The following is a 10,766-nucleotide window of genomic DNA, read 5'->3' as shown; positions in this document are numbered from 1 at the left end:
TTTCAGCTGCTGCCTAGAGACCTGGCAACCCAACCCTATTCCCTGTAAAGTACTCTGATGGTAGCAGGGATACAGATCAAGTTTAGCTACATCTGTGACCTAACTGGCTCAAGCTACTTCAGCGCTTTGTTTGCAGTAAGGCCGACAGCAGTATTTTTTGTTTGGGACACCATCTTATTGAAACAAACAGAAACCACCCTTGGGCAACCAGTGGAGGCAGGCCAGAACTGGAGGGATGCACTCAAATTTACTTACTCCCACCACCAGTCTGGCTGCCACGTTCTGGACCCACTGAAGTATCTGGATCAGGCTCAAGGGAAGCCCCACATAGAGAGCATTGCAGTAGTCAACCCAGGAGATGGCCAGGGCCTGCACCAAAGAGCCTCGTGGCGCAGTGATTAAAACGCTGTACTGCAACTAAAACTGTGCTCACGACCTGGGGTTCAAATCCCAGGTAGCCGGCTCAAGGTTGACTCAGCCTTCCATCCTTCCAAGGTGGGTAAAATGAGTACCCAGCTTGCTGGGGGGGGCAATGTGTAGCCTGTATAATTAAAAAATTGTAAACCGCCTGGAGAGTGCTTGTAGCGCTATGGGGCGGTATGTAAGTCCAATAAATAAATAAATAAATAAATTGAGGGAGTCCTTGTCTAGGTAGGGGCGAAGTTCAGCGATTAACCTAAGCTGTTTAAAGGCCACTCTAGACACAGCTGTAATCTGGGACTCCCAGGAATGAGCTGGGATCAGAAGAGTACCCATGTTATGCACTTGGTCCCTAAACTGGAGGGGAATACCATCCACTCGAGAGACAACTACCACCCAGCCTATCAGAGATCCCTCCCCAAGAGCAAAATCTCTGTTTTGTCCGGGGTCAGTTTGAGCCTGTTAGCCCTTGTCCATTCCAGCACTGAAACCAGGCAAAACTGAAGCATACTGAAGACACTTACTGATGACCTCCTCTGATGGCTTAACATAGATGTTGAACAGCATTGAGGATAATGCCAATCCCTGAGGAACCCCATACCTTAGGGTGCAAGGTGCCAACACCTCTTCCCCTAGCTGAACTCTCTGGACAGGGTCCTGGAGGAAGAATCAGAGCCAGCTCAAGGCTAGGCCTCCAGTCCCAACCTCAGAGAGCCTGTCCAGGAGGATACTGTGGCTGACAGTATCAAAAGCCACTGAGAGATCTAGGAGTACCAACAGGGTGCATCTGCCCCTGTCAGCCTAATTTAAAAAATCATCGTGCAGCATGACCAGTGTTATCTCAGTACCCCATCACAGCCTGAATCCAGACTGGAATGGGTCAAGGCAATCCTGCTCCTCCAGGTATGTCTGTAGTTGATTTGCTGCCAGCCTTTCGATCACCTGCCCAGAAATGGTGTACAGTATTAGGGATCGGATGGAAATTGTTAAGATTGTCCAACACTAACTGGGAATGTTTGCTGATTGTTCAGATGATGGTTTCTCAGCAATGAATAAACAATATTCACAACCCAGCCAACCATAGTCCCCTCTGTGGTTCTGATCAGAAATTAAAATAATCAGTTATTATTTTAATTTCTATGCCAATTCCAATGTTCCTGGATGACATCTAGATCTCAGGTGGATACACACATGGTTACCTATCAGTGCAATTATTATTATTTATATAAAGCACCAAAAGCAGATAGCGAGGCATGGAGCTTGGAAAACCTCCACATATGTCATACGTTCTGTAAGCAAGGCAGCACAGGTCATGAGTCCTCCTGGGCAACTGTTGCAGCTGCTGGGCACGTCTTGTTACTTATGTGGCCACCATAAAATGTCCCCAACCAGCCCAGGGTTCCCATATTAGCTAGATTCCAGGACTCACTTCATGCCCTTTGGGTCCAGAAGCCTTTCCGTCCTCTGCGATCCTAGCTCTGATACATAAAAAGGACCCACCCCTGCAACATCATAGTAGTCTGCCCCCCAGGCTCAGGTTTCAGGCTTCCAATCTCAGGGGATGGGATGTTGCTTACATGGCAACTCTGTCAGCAAATGGATCCCATCACGCACCAAGTGATGTTCTAAGCAACCTGACACACAGACACACAAGCCAGAAAATCCTACAAATGCTTCTCTCTTTCTCTGATAGTGTATAACAATAACAAAGTAAACAAATAATCAACCTCATTTCAGACAACCAAAAGCTGCAGCCTGAGGTGACTGCTTCATTCTGCCCTAAAGACAGGGCCAGCCCTGGGTTCTAGAGGCTTTGTGCAAATGCATCTAGTTCACTGACTGTTTCCTGAACTGGCCCCTCTTTCTGTGAATTCTATTTTTCCCCCCACAGTGACTTCAGGGCTGAGATTGCTTTTGTCCTTCTCCACTCTCTTCCAAATGCACTGGTTTTACTACTTAATTCATCATCGCTGCAGCCGTTTTCTCACTGGAACGGTGTGCTATGGATTTGGAGGTCAGAGAATGCTCTGATAAAGCCATGTTTCTGTAGAAATACAGGAACACTCTGATGCTCCAGAGCGATAGCATCAAATGGATTGAGCAGCTATTTTAATCTTCTTTTCCTCTTTCTTTTATTTTTGGCACCAATTCATTTTTCTACTAATTTTTTTAATCTAGGTCAGGTGGTTTGGGATGTCCCTGTTCACTCTCCTGGTTTCCTGATCCCTTGTTATCTATCCTAGAGACACACTGTCCTATATGTGGCTGATCGGAGACATGATCTATACAAGGTCAGACTCCCACTACCCCCATGATATTTCCATCTTTCCTCTTACTCAAGATATTGAACACTTTCCTTGTCTACTTTATGTGACCCCCTCTTCTTTGGCTCCATTTTTAACACTTGCTTATTCTCTCCTCCCCCTCTCTTTTTAAGCATAATATCAGACACATCTTTTGTTTCACAGTAATAGCCACTGATTCCTGACTGTTACTGCAGACTTCTTGTTTAGTTTCCTCTTTTTTGTTTGTTAATATAATCAGGATCTTTTGTGATGCCATTTTATTGAGAGCCAACTTTCTGACTGAATGTGCAAAACCATACAATGGTTGATCCTTGGACACTTGTTCACTTTTGATCTGGCATTTGACAAGACGTATTAGCACTGGAAAACATGGGGACCTGGAAGGTTCTCATATCTTGAGTCAGAACATTTAGCCTGGTATTGTCAACACTGACTGGCAGCAGCTTTCCAGGGTTTTAGGCAGGACTTTTTACAGCCCTCCATGAAGTTGCCATCGGAATGAACCTGAGACTTTCTCCATGCGAAACATGCACTCTCCCTCATGTCTACAGCAAAAGATAGGGTTGGTTATGCTATTCTGATGGTTGACACATTCCATGTTAATGGAATCTGCTGACAGAAACACATGGCTTTACATTCCTTTTCAGAGCCTGTGCATAAGGGAATCTTAGTACAGTGGACCCTTGACTTACAGACGGCTTGACTTACAGACTTTTTGAGTTACAGACTTCTCTGGCCGCAAAATTTAGGTTTGACTTGCAGACTGAGATTTGACTTACAGACCAGAAAAAAACCAAAATGGAACAAAAACGGCCTGTTACGGGATTAATCGGTTTTCAATGCACTGTAGGTCAATGGAGACTTGACTTACAGACTTTTTCACTTGAGAACCGCCTTCCAATACGGATTAAGTTCTCAAGTCAAGACCCCACTGTAGTGGGTAGCATGCATGTGGTTTTGGACTACAGCTCCCAGAATTTTTTAAGCAACATCGGCAATGGCTTTCTGCTTAGTCCAAAATCACATATATGCACACCTCTAGATTCTTGTACTATAGGAGTCTCCATGAGAGCTTCATCATTTAGTCTTGTTTCACAGTGCAGACTACCAGAGCAAACTTGAGCATGTCTTGTCAGGGAATCTGATGACTGAACATCTTCTAAAGAGCCCTACAGAACTTGATAGACCTTTAGGGGAAAAAATCAGAATGCTGGGATAAATACAGAATTGCATTTATCCCAGGTAGGGGTTAATTCCAGAATGAAATCAGATAATTATTTCCAATCTTATCAGAATTTATCTGGGCATCAAGATATATTCATTTTGTAATAATGTCAGGCAGAATCAGCTTGTCTAATTCTATAAGCTTTATTTATCTACATTGCTTCTATGTTCCATGAGCACAATTATACTTCAGAGTTTGAAAATATCCAAAAGTATTTCAGCTATGGGAAACTGTGGACACAAATGCTTAAAAAATACATGAAAACTAAAGTTAAGTTGCAAGGAAAAACTCAAGTCATGTTATAATTATGTTTCAAAATTGCATTAGCTTACATTCTTTAAAATGCCAAAGCTTATGGCCCAAAAATGCACATTAAAAAACAGAGGATATATTTCTAAAACACATCATTTAAAAGTAAAAAGCATAATAACTGGAAGTGGTATTTGGCCTTTAAGCATATTAAGGGACAAACATGAATATTATCCTATCTGAATACTCACAACATACTATGTAACTCATGCTAAGTCAATAAAGGAAACTTTCAGGGCGTTGCCTTTAGGCTCCGCTGGCTCGGACATCTGCTTGTCAACTCCTTTGTAAGTTCTCTAAGGCTAATTGCCTTCCTTTGTTCTGTGATCACCCACATAGTTTCACAGAAACTGTTTTTGCTCAAGCATTAGCATAAAGACTTGTTCAATGGATTACCATAGTTAAATACAACAACGAATTCCCATTAAAATAATAAACACTAAAACTGGGCTAAGGTGGGCTAGCTTCACCTCCTTCTTTCTCTTACCTACATTCTCTTTCCTTCGAGCTACATACACAAATTATCAAGAACTTTTCTCAGGCATAAGTTCTCTTTCACACCATGATCTTCATCTCTCAAACATAAACCATCATCCATTTTCGACATTCCTTAGACCTCCTTCTTCATGGCTATAAACCAATTAACTCAAAGAGGCGTAACTGTCCAATCTTCCTACAATTCTCATGGAGATGCAGGTGATTTATCTCAATTCCAATTAGAAAAGAATTTGTTGGGTCTTTGTGCTGGGCCTCCTTGTCCTTGCATCCTTATCATGTTTCACGCTGTACCAGCTTGGCTGTAAATTAAGAAAAACAATCTCTCTGCCTTTCTCACATTCCTATGTCTTCAACTCCTTTCACTTTTAAAATCTAAGAAACTCCATTTTCTTTCCTCTTCATGGACTACAAGTCCCACACTTCTTTAGTCTCTGACTACGTCCCACTCTCCTATCTCATGGATAAAACTTCATGTCTTGACTTCATGTCTTGACTAGAACCTGAAATGGAGAGAGGCTCCAAACGTATTTCCAAGGAAGTAGCCTCTTCCCCCTTTGCTTTAAGGGAAGAAAACATGTCTGCTTCTATATTTGCTAGTAAGCTTCCTGTGTAATTGTGTGCTACTCCATGTCACCACATTCTTGTTCCTCTCATTTCAGGATTCAGTAAGTAAAATGCACTCTGTTTGTATAGCCCTCATACATAGTTCTACCAGAGCTTGGAAGCAACTAGTTAAAGCACATACTAGTTTTTGAGCAACGAGGAATGTAACAAGAAATTACAGCATTACAATAAAACCAATGTAGTAAGTATCCACAATGTTACCTTTAGGGTTTTGTTTTGTTTTCTTTTTTGCAGTTATCTTCAAAAGATTCATTTAAAAGGTATGTGTAGAGTATCTTTAGAGGCACTTCAACAAGAACTTTTCAAGTTCTATGCCATTCTTTTATCAGTTTTTAGTGGAAGGAGAAATATTTGGCCCTGTCTGTCATATTTTTGTCAAGTTTCTCAAGCTATCAGGACTAACCATTTTACTGCTAGTAAAAGTGTGACACATAATGAAGTGAATTATTGCACATTAGGAGCAGCAAGAATGAGAATAACAACTTTGCTCTCAAGATGCATTGAGTAGAATGTATTTTAAAAAAAGAACATTCCAGGCTTTGATTTCTAGTGAATTTACACATTCACTAACTAATCTCTGTTCTTCCTACATTGGAGAAGGATGTTCCTTCAGGCCTTCCTGTTCACTGGCTGGGGGAAGGCAGTATCACAAAAAACGAGCACAGAGTCAGCCTCTGTAATGAAGCAATAAAACTTTCCTGTCTTCGAAAGTGGAGACTGAATAACCAGACAATTACTCTTTTATAACAGACCTGGGCAAAGTGTGGCCCGCGAGCCACTCCTGTCCGACCCACCCATCGCCGTTCCTGTCCGGAGTGAGCTGGCGCTCCGCACGGCAGTAAACAAAACTCGCGAGTTCCCAGCGTCAGATCTCGTGAGTTTTGACTGTTACTCTTGAGCTGCAAGCTGGGGAGGCCGGAAGCGATTCTCATGCAGGCGACATGATGACGCATCATGTCACCTATGTGGGATAGAAGACAGTCGGAGAGGAAGACCACAGGGGAACAGAGGACAGGTGAGTTAGCTCAGTGTCGGGGGGGTATTCTCCCCCCCTGTGGTGAAAGAATGACAACGCTCACATAGTTAACTCCCTAAAAAGTTTAGAACTGTAAAATATACAGTACATTAGCTAAGGGTGTCAGTAAATGTGTAATCAAGAATAGTACTAACAGGGTGCACAGAGTACATGCATTTCTCACGTACATTCATAGATGTATATTGGCAGAAATCCTGTTGCTGTAGCTATGACTGTGGAATGATGATGACATCATCAGGGGCAGATTCCTTCTTCTCTCCCACAGCTCAAAGCCATGAGAGCTGCAGGATGGGAGGAATAGGTCTCTCGTTACCAAAGCTCTCCCCTTTCTGGTAATGTAATTCAGCAACAATGATTTTCGGCCACAAAAGACTTCCTCCTTCTCTCCTATGGCAACCATAGCTTTCACACAATGAAAGTGATTATTTGACAAACATAAAAATTGTGGCTGAGAAAGTCTTTCTATTTCATAAAAATTGTCCCCTGTTGGTGATATCATTGCACTTCTACAGGCACAACTATGGCAACAGGCTTTCAGCCATTATCCCAGCTATTATATCAACATGCTGGCTGGGTTGGGAGTTGGGGGCACTGTTTTACGGTGGTTCCGCTCCTTCCTAGCTGACCGTGTCCAGAGGGTGGTGCTGGGGGATAGTTGCTCTGCCCCATGGCATGTATGTCATGGGGTTCCTCAGGGCTCGATACTGTCCCCCATGCTGTTCAACATCTACATGGAACTGCTGGGGGAGGTCATCAGGAGGTTTGGGCTGAGGAGTCAGCAATATGCTGACGACACTCAGCTCTACTTCTCGTTTTCCATCAATCCAGGTGAGGTGGTTTCTGTGCTGAACTCGTGTCTGGACCTGATAATGGACTGGATGAGGGTTAATAAATTGCAACTCAATCAAGACAAGATGGAAGTGCTATTAGTGGGTGCTTCGTTGGACAGGTTGGAGGGCCATTTCCCTGCCTTGGACGGGATTACACTCCCCCTAAGGGACAAGGTCCACAGCCTGCTGGTGCTCCTGGACCCCAGTCTAACTCTGGAAGCCCAGGTGGACTTGGTGGCCAGGGGCGCCTTCCTTCAGCTGCGGAAATTATACCAGCTACGGCCCTACCTGGACGGTTGGAGTCTCATGACAGTTACACACACACTGGTAACATCTCGTATAGATTACTGCAATGCGCTCTACGTGGGGCTGCCTTTGAAGACGGTCCAGCAACTGCAACTGATCCAGAATCAAGCTGCGCGGCTGGTGAGTGGCGGGGCCGCTAGAGAACACATCAAGCCAATTCTGTTTAAGTTACATTGGTTACCAGTTGCTGCCCGGGCCCTATTCAGAGTGCTTGTTTTGACATATAAAGCCCTAAACGGCTTGGGTCCTGGATACCTGAAGGACCGCCTCCTTCCATATGAACCTACCGGGCAGTTAAGATCTAGCCAGGGGGCACTTTTGAAAGAGCTGTCCCTCAAGGAGGTAAGAGGGATGGCTTATAGACAAAGGGCCTTTTCGGCAGCTGCCCCCAGACTATGGAATGCCCTCCCGACTGAGATTCGTCTGGCGCCGACGCTGATGACATTTCGGCGCCAGGTCAAAACCTTCCTGTTCAAGAAGGCTTTTAATTGAAATAACATCAACTGTGGGTCCTGATGGCAATTTTAGACTATCTATCTTAATTGTAGTTTCATCATTTTATCTTTTATTGTATTTTAATTGAATTTTGTTGTAAGCCGCCCAGAGACCTTTGGGTAGAGTGTGCGGCATATAAGTTAAATAAATAAATAAATAAATAAATAAATAAATAAATAAATAAATAAATAAATAAATAAAATTATTCCAACCCCAACAATATTCATGGAATTATCAGAGGCACAGAACTTTGATTCCATTTTAGTTCCATGTGCCTCGTATTCACTTTTCTGTTGGGCTCTTGATGACATATGCCTGTCACAGACCCAAAATAGGGTTGGCAAAATCTGGAAAAGTTATTATTCCAGAACAAAATCATCTTTATTATGTTCTCAGTTTGGGAGAGTACTTTAAATGCACATTAAACAAGGAGAAAAGAAAAAAATAAACTTGATTATATGCCCGACATATACATAGTAAGGTGTTTCAATTCCTGACTCCTATCATATATCTTGGAAACAGGTTTTTATTTTAGCTTACACATTTGATGCATGCTGTTTTATTCCTACTCCAGTGGGAATACGTGAGCTGTCAAGATTTTTCATCTTCAGGAGCACATTAAATAATTAGACAGTGTAATTTCCCACCCCAACAATTAAATTTTAACAATGGTTTCTCTGGAGTTTCACAATGACGTGTGTTGTGTGAATGTAGTAGCTTTTTCATGATTAAATGCCTGTTTTATAGTCTACATTCTATCCTGAGAGTGCTTTTACTTTTTCTTTTGTCCTGGTGTAACAATCACTATACAGAACAGAAAAGTGGAAGAAATAAGGATGAATGTTAAGTATTAGGATTACGCAGAACACAAAATATTTCACGACACCTAAATAAAGGGCTTCTCGCATTGTAAATGTTGAGAGCAAGGATGTGATCTGCATTACAGTTCCACCTATATTATTTTATGTATGTTGACAATCTCAAGTAACAGACCTCACAGTTGCTTTTCTCCCCTTCCCACTATGCTTTGATGGCTGTCTTGCTCACTCAGAATGTGCACCATGTGAAAGAGGAACAATTGCTCTCAATCTTAACGGGCTACATCTACTGTCAGTGATCTTGTTGTAATGTCTACATATACTGACATAGTGATATGTCCTTCTTCCGAGAAGTATATAGGTCACACTTTTCGGTTCTCAAGACAATGCTCATGCAAACATTGATTGAATTGAAAGTTTGTGCTAAAATAAATTTGTTAGTCTTATTGGTGCCAAAAAAAAAACATTCTGCCCTGCTTCTGCCCAAGCTTCCTGCTCCTCCTGAAATGCTAGCTGGGAGATTGCTGTCTGAGAAGGAGCTAGGCCTGGCTAAGCTGCAAAGCCTTCAAATGTAGGCCTTTCTACCAAGTGCATCACACTGAAGTGTTTGAAAGGTGCCTGTAATAAGCAGAACTCCCAGAATGAGGAATTACGGTATTTGTATCTGAAAATCCCATCTCTAGTGATGACTGATAGTGTAGGATTTATATTGTGAGTAAGAGATCGAGATGTAACTCCTCATTCATCTTGCCCTCACACAGAGCACTCTTCTCATCAGCAAACACAGTGAAGAATTTTGTGGCAGTTTTGACGTTGTACTCACATTGATGAGAGAATGATGTTTTACACACAAACAGTCTATTTTTTAGCAGAACAATGCAATGGCATATATTCAGTGTGGAAGGGATGGTCACTCTCAAATTGGCCTTCTCAACCACACTAGACACTGTTCCAAGCCCTCTTTTCAGAGTACGTTACCATAGTCTCTCGAGACTAAAGGATGTCTCCTTACTACTTAGAGCATGACCACAGCTTTGTTTGAGATTTTTAAATCACTAGATTGACCAGAACTATGACTTCAGTTAGCATTCTTTACATCCTTTCTATGAAATAAGGTGCACAGAGGACAGAAAAATGAACCAAAGATCTGCTTAGAGAAGTAAAAACTGTGCAGGGCCATCCCTACTCTTTGGCAGGGTGAAGCAGGGAGTCCGTGGTTGGAGGAGAAACTGTCATTTGCATCATACGCCTTGACCTTCACCCTTTAAGCTGGCCTATGTTCCTCAGAAGCAGCAGAGAACTCTTCTTGACTGAAGTAGGAATGAGTGGTCGGTCTTGCTAGCTAATATTTTAAAAGCTTGGAGAAGTCCCTGAAAGTAATTTTTCAAAATTTTGAATATTTTCAGATCTCTAGTATTCCCTTTTCATGCTGGGATGAGATTATTTAAAAAAAAAAAACTCCCCCCACAAATCTGCTTTCATCTTTACATCATAAACTATTGCCCCCAAAGACAATGAAGACACAGGAACTCTACGCAGCCAGGCACCGTTGCAGAAGGTCTTCCCTTTCTTATAGATGGATCATCGAAGGGTTCTGTGACTACAATAGAGCGTGTCCTAGAAGATCATACTTGCTTGATTCAACCATGTTAACTGTCACTCATGCCATTTCTGCAGTATGTAGCACAAGGAGAAGATTTTCCAGCTTTGATGTCTCTTTGTCAAGCCCCGTAGCCATAGAATAAATCAAGAAACTGTTTACTCTCTTCTTCTTTTTTTACATTTGACTTCATTTCCATCTCATTCAACATGTGAGGGGAATGTAAATATATTCACCTTCCAAGGAAGCTCTCTTTTTTGACATCATGTTTGATTTGGCACCAACACTACACTGGGGCG

This window comes from Pogona vitticeps, chromosome 1 (assembly GCF_051106095.1).
Source record: "Pogona vitticeps strain Pit_001003342236 chromosome 1, PviZW2.1, whole genome shotgun sequence".
Taxonomy (NCBI): Eukaryota; Metazoa; Chordata; class Lepidosauria; order Squamata; family Agamidae; genus Pogona; species Pogona vitticeps.
Note: the sequence above shows the minus strand (reverse complement) of the source record.